Here is a 5,679-nt window from a genome sequence, read left to right on the forward strand (position 1 = left end):
TGAAAACCTTTACATTAAAATCAGGAACAAGACAAGGATGCCCACTATCACCACTCCTGTTTGATTTAATTCTTTGATTTATTCAAACCTGTGTTTTTATGCATATTCTGCAGTACTACCTTAAATATAAGCAGTCTCTGATTTAAGCATGTGACTCACTAAATTACAAATGAATCTGCAAGTACCCAACAAAAAGCCAAGGGTTTCACTCAGTGGCAACACACCTGCCTTGTAAGTGCAAGGTCCTGAGTTTGATCCCCAGTACAAAACAAAAACAAAAACAACAAAAAACTCACCTAGAAGTCACTCCAAGGAAATAGAGTTTCTCTGTTTACGTGCTTCTCTTTTCTTCCAACAAACCAGGATCTTTCTCCCTGTCTAAAAAAATAGAGAATATTCTTATTTGAAATTAACCTATCCTTGATCTGTAAAATAGCCACTGTGTGTCTTATATCATAAATCGACAGAAAATTACTGATTGATTATTATTAAGGAAGACAGAGATTTCTAAACCCTGGAGCCCTGAGAATCATAGTTTCTCTTATCTCAACCTGGCTGATAAATCTACTTAGACCATGAGGACTGTACAAAATGCCTCTGCCCTGCCTAGCATTTTTACTGTAACTATGTAAAAATCCTGATCATATTCCTGTTCATCTCTGCATCATGTTTGTTCATTCCATGGAACATGAAAGCTCACCATGAACACCAAACTTGGTTGCTTCTGCATCCATCCCCCGCAAAAGTAAAGGAAGATAACAGAGGTTAGCTTTCCTTGTTCACAGAGCCTGTTATCCACTTTCTTGCCACCTAGTTGTGACCCACCTTTGTGCACTGATGGGGTTGCTGTGGTCATAAATGAAAATGTTCCTAAATGTCTTTGAGCTGTATCACCTCAGGACTGCTCATCATCACTAGTGAGGTCAGGCAGGTCCACATGGAGATACCCATGACACATTCAAACTTCATTAGTGGAGGACAAGAGAAGCAAGTTGGAATGAAGCTTGCAGTCGATTCCCAGAGGACATCTCATAGCTCACTGTTGGAAATGGAAAACATCAGTAGAAATGTATTGTTAGAGCTATCTCACTGCATGTGTAACATTCTGCTCCATTCTCAGTCATAGCATGGCCCTCTGTGAGAATTTGGACTACTAGATTCGGCCTGTTTGTCCCAGGTTGTAAAATTAGTACAGTCCCAAAGTACACATGTCAAGAAAAGCACCCCTAAACAACAAAATTCTTTAAAAATATTTAAATATCATGTTTTTGCTTTTAAACCTTCATTTTCTTTATTGAATTATAATTTATGTACTGTAAAACACACGTCATAAGTGTACAAGTTGATGCTTTCTTTGCAAACAGCTATGTAACTATTGCTCAAATCAAACCATAATGTAGCCCTATTTCACCATAAATTCCCTGTGCCCTTCTTTTGCTGAGCTTCACAAGTTTCAGTAGGTGTGTTTCCATTTTCATTTGCCTCAATATGTCTTAATTTTCCTTTTTGTTATTCTTTCACCCATTTGTTGTTCAGGAGAATGTTGATTAATTTGCATATACTTGTTGATTTTCTTCTAATTGTTTCTAGGCTCACATAATTTTTATTAGAAAACATCGTTGATATACATTCAATATTCCTAAACTTATAAGATTTGGATAGTGTCCTAACATGGACAGTTTGTACAAAAGCTTTGTTTCCATATTTCCCCTGTTTTCACTTTTATCTTGTCCCTTATGTGAACATTTTCTTCCCACTTCCCAATACCTATTATACATTTTAGTCCTTATTTCCACTATCAGTTTCTCATACCAGAAAAACAATATGGTATTTAAACATGTATGTTTGTTTTATTTCACTTGAGAGTATTGTCTCAGGGTTCATCCAATTAGCTATAAATGCCTGAAGCTCATCCTTCTTTATGGCAGAGTAGTACTCCATTGTATAAAAAAGTCACAATTTCTTTGTCCATTCATCGGTTGATGGACATCTGGGCTGTTTCCAAGATTTAGCTATTACAAAATGTGCTACTATAAATATATGTGTGCATATATTGTGGTGGTATGTTGCTTTTAATTCTTTCAGGAATATAACAATAAGGAGAATAGAGGTGTCAAGTGGAACCTCTTGTTCTAGCTTTTTGAGGAATCTCGATGCTGATTTCCACAGTGGCTGCACCAGTCTACACTCCCACCAACAGTGGAGAAGTGTTGCTTTTTCCCCACAGCCCCTCCAGCATTTGTTTTTTGCTGATTTCTTGATAGCAGCCATTCTTTCTAGAGTGAGGTGAAATCTCAGCATTGTTTTCATTTTTCTCAAATGACTAGTGATGTTGAACAGCTTTTCATATATTTATTTGATGTTTCTACTTCTTCATCTAAGAAGTGTCTTTTCATTTCATATGCCCATTTGTGGACTGGTCTTTAAATTTGCGGGGTCTGATTTTTTTTTTTTTTTTTTAGTTCTTTGCATAGTCTAGATAGTAGTCCTTTGTCTGATGAATAGTTTGTAAATTTTTTCTCCCACATTATGGGTTGTCTCTTCACTCTGTTGATGGTTTCTCTTGCTGTGCAAAAGCTTTTAATAAGATGAGGTTCTAAGTGTTTATTCTTTGTAGTATTTGCCATGCAGTCTTGATTTACTTCACAAAGTTTTTGCCTACTCCTATGTCCTCAAACATTCTACCTATTTGATCTTTGAGCAGATTTAGTGTTTCCACTTTAATATTTAGATCTTTGACCCATTTCAATTTTAGATTAGTGCATAATGAGAAATATGGACCTAGTTTCAATATTTGGCATGTGGAAAGCTGGTTTTCCCAGCACTGTTTATTGAAGAGGTTATCTTTCCACCAGTGAAGGTAATTGGCTGCTTTGTCAAAGATTATGTGGCTAACTATGTTTGGAATAGTTTCTGCATCTTCTAGTCTGTTCTATTAATCCTCATTTTTGTTTCTTTGCCAGTACCATGATATTTTTATCACAGTTGCTTTGTATTATAATTTCAGGTCAGGGATTGTTATACCTGCTGCCTTGCCATTGTTGCCCAGAATTGCCTGTGCTGTTCAAGTTCTTTTCTGGTTCCAAATGAATTTTAGGATTTTTTTTCTAATTCTGTGAGATATGATGTTGAAAATTTGATTGGAATTACATTAAATCTGTACAAGAGTTTTGGAAGTATGACCATTTTCACTATATTGGTTTTTCCTATCCAAAAACAAAGGATATCTTTCAATTTTCCAATATCCTGTTCAATCTCCTTTTTCAGAGTACTGTAGTTTTCAACATAGAGATCTTTTAGTTCCTTCATTAGATTTATTCCTAGGTATTTCCTTTTGGGGGGGGATGTTATAATGAAAGTGACTGTTTCTCTAATTTCTCTCTCAGTGAGTCTATTATTTATGTACAGGAAGGTTATTGGTTTTGAGTGTTGACTTTGTATCCAACTATGCCACAGAGTTTGAATATCAAATCTAGGAGATTTTTGGTGGAGTTTTTCCTCTTCTCTGTAGAATATCATGTCATCTCCATATAATGACAATTTAACTTCTTCCTTTCCTATCCTTATTCCTTTTGATTCTTACTCTTGTCTAATTGCTCTGGCTAGTGTTTCCAGAACTATACTGAATAAACGTGGCGACAGTGGCCACCCATGTCTTGTTCCTGATTTCACAGTGAAAGCTTTTGGTTTTTATCCATTTAGTATGATGCTGGCTATTTTATCACAAATAACTTTTATCAAATAGAGATAAAGTCCATATATTCCAATTTTCTGTAGAGATTTTAACAAGAATGGGTGTTGGTCCTTGTTAAATGTTTTTTCTGCATATATTGAGAGGATTATATACATTTTGTCCTTGACTCTGTTAATAGTGTATTACATTTATTGATTTGCATATGTTGAACCATCCCTTCATCCCTGGGATGAATCCATCTTGGTCATGATATGTAGCCATCTTAATGATTTTTCTACATTTGTTTTACCAGTATTATTGAGGATTTTTGCATCTATGTTCATTAGGGGTATTGGCCTAAAATTCTGATTTTTTATTTTTATTTTTGGTACTGGGGATAAAACTCAAGTCCTTGCACTTGCGAGGCAGGCAGTAGATACACTGAGCTAAATCCCCTGCCCTGTAATTCTATTTTGATTGGATCCTTCTCTGGATTTGGAATCAGGGTAATTTTTGCTTCCAGGAATGACTTTGAGTACATTACTTCCTTTTTGATTTCATTAAAATGTTTGAGGAATAGCACCATTAGATCTTCTCTAAATTTCTTGTAGAATTCAGTAGTGAATCCATCAGGGCCTTTTCTTTATTAGTAGGCTCTTTCTTTCTTTCTTTTATTGAGTTTATTGGTACAGTTTAGGTATACAGTACATCACTTCTCGGCCTTTTGGCCAAGACCAAGTGTAGGTATACAGTGCAGTTACATTCATTATTGGGATCTTGTACCTTTACATGACAGGTGGTCTTGGTTCTCATTTTTCCCATTGTCCCTGCCCTCCCTTCACCTTCTCCATCCCCATTTACAAACACTTTATTTCCATTTTTTCATATTTTCCCTTATTACCTTTCCCCTGCTCTTTCCACTTTCCCTACACCTTTAGCCCTTTTCTTCTCATTTCACAATGTCAGTTATCTCATTAGGATCTTATGTACTATTACAGTTTATTCACACCAGAGAAACTATTCGGTATTTACACATGTGTGACTTATTTATTTCACTTAGAAGTATATCTTCAATATGTGTCCATTTTTATTGGTAGGTTTTCAATTACATCTTCAATTTAGTTAGCTGATATTGGTTTATTTAGAAGTTTTACATCTTCTTGATTTAGTTTTGGTAAGTCATATGTAACTAGGAATCTATCCATTTCTGTTGTATTTGCCATCTTATTAAAATACAGGTTCTTGATGTAGGTATTGATAACCTTCTGGTTTTCTGAAGGATCTGCTGTAATTTCACCCTTCTGATTCCTATTTGCATGGATTTGAGTCTTTTCTTTCCTTTTTTTATAAGGCTGGCTAAGGGTTTTTCAGTTTTATCAAATCTTTTAAAGAACCAATTCTGTTTCATTGATTCTTTGTATTTTTAAGTTTCCACCACATTAACTTATGTTCTGATTTTTATAATTTCCTCCCTCATACAAGCTTTGCTGTTGATATGCTTTCCTTATCTAGAAGCTTGAGGTTCAACATTAGGTTGTTTATTTGAGCCTGCTCTGTTTTCCTGATATCAGTGTTTACCACTATAAATTTCCCTCAAAGGAATGCTTTAATTGCATCCCATAACTTCCAGTATGTTGTACTGTCATTATCATTTAATTGTAGAAATGCTCTGATTTCTTCCTTAATTTCATCTGTGACCCATTGATTATTCAAGAGTGTGTTGTTTAATTTTCATATGTTTATGAAGTTATTGTGGTTTCTTTTGCCATAGATTTCCAATTTCATTGCACTATGGTTTGACAATATACATGGGATAATTTCAGTTACTTTTCAATTACTTAAGCATGTTCTATGAGCTAGTAGGTGGTCTACTTTAGAGAATATCCCACATGCAGCTGAGAAGAATGTGCATTCTGATGTTGTGGTGTGGAACACTTTATAGACGTCTGTTAAGATAATTTGTTCAAGACTTTGGTTCAGTTCTACTATTTCATTGTTGGTTTTTT

At 35.0% G+C, this 5,679-nt stretch overlaps 1 pseudogene; it reads left to right on the top strand.

The window, feature by feature from the left end:
* The first annotated feature begins 4,381 nt into the window (after positions 1-4,381).
* On the top strand, positions 4,382-4,513 carry LOC117285563 (annotated as a pseudogene).
* Positions 4,514-5,679: the final 1,166 nt, after the last annotated feature.

This window comes from Fukomys damarensis, unplaced genomic scaffold (genome assembly GCF_012274545.1).
Source record: "Fukomys damarensis isolate Sample0158 unplaced genomic scaffold, DMR_v1.0_HiC HiC_scaffold_1, whole genome shotgun sequence".
NCBI classification, from domain to species: domain Eukaryota; kingdom Metazoa; phylum Chordata; class Mammalia; order Rodentia; family Bathyergidae; genus Fukomys; species Fukomys damarensis.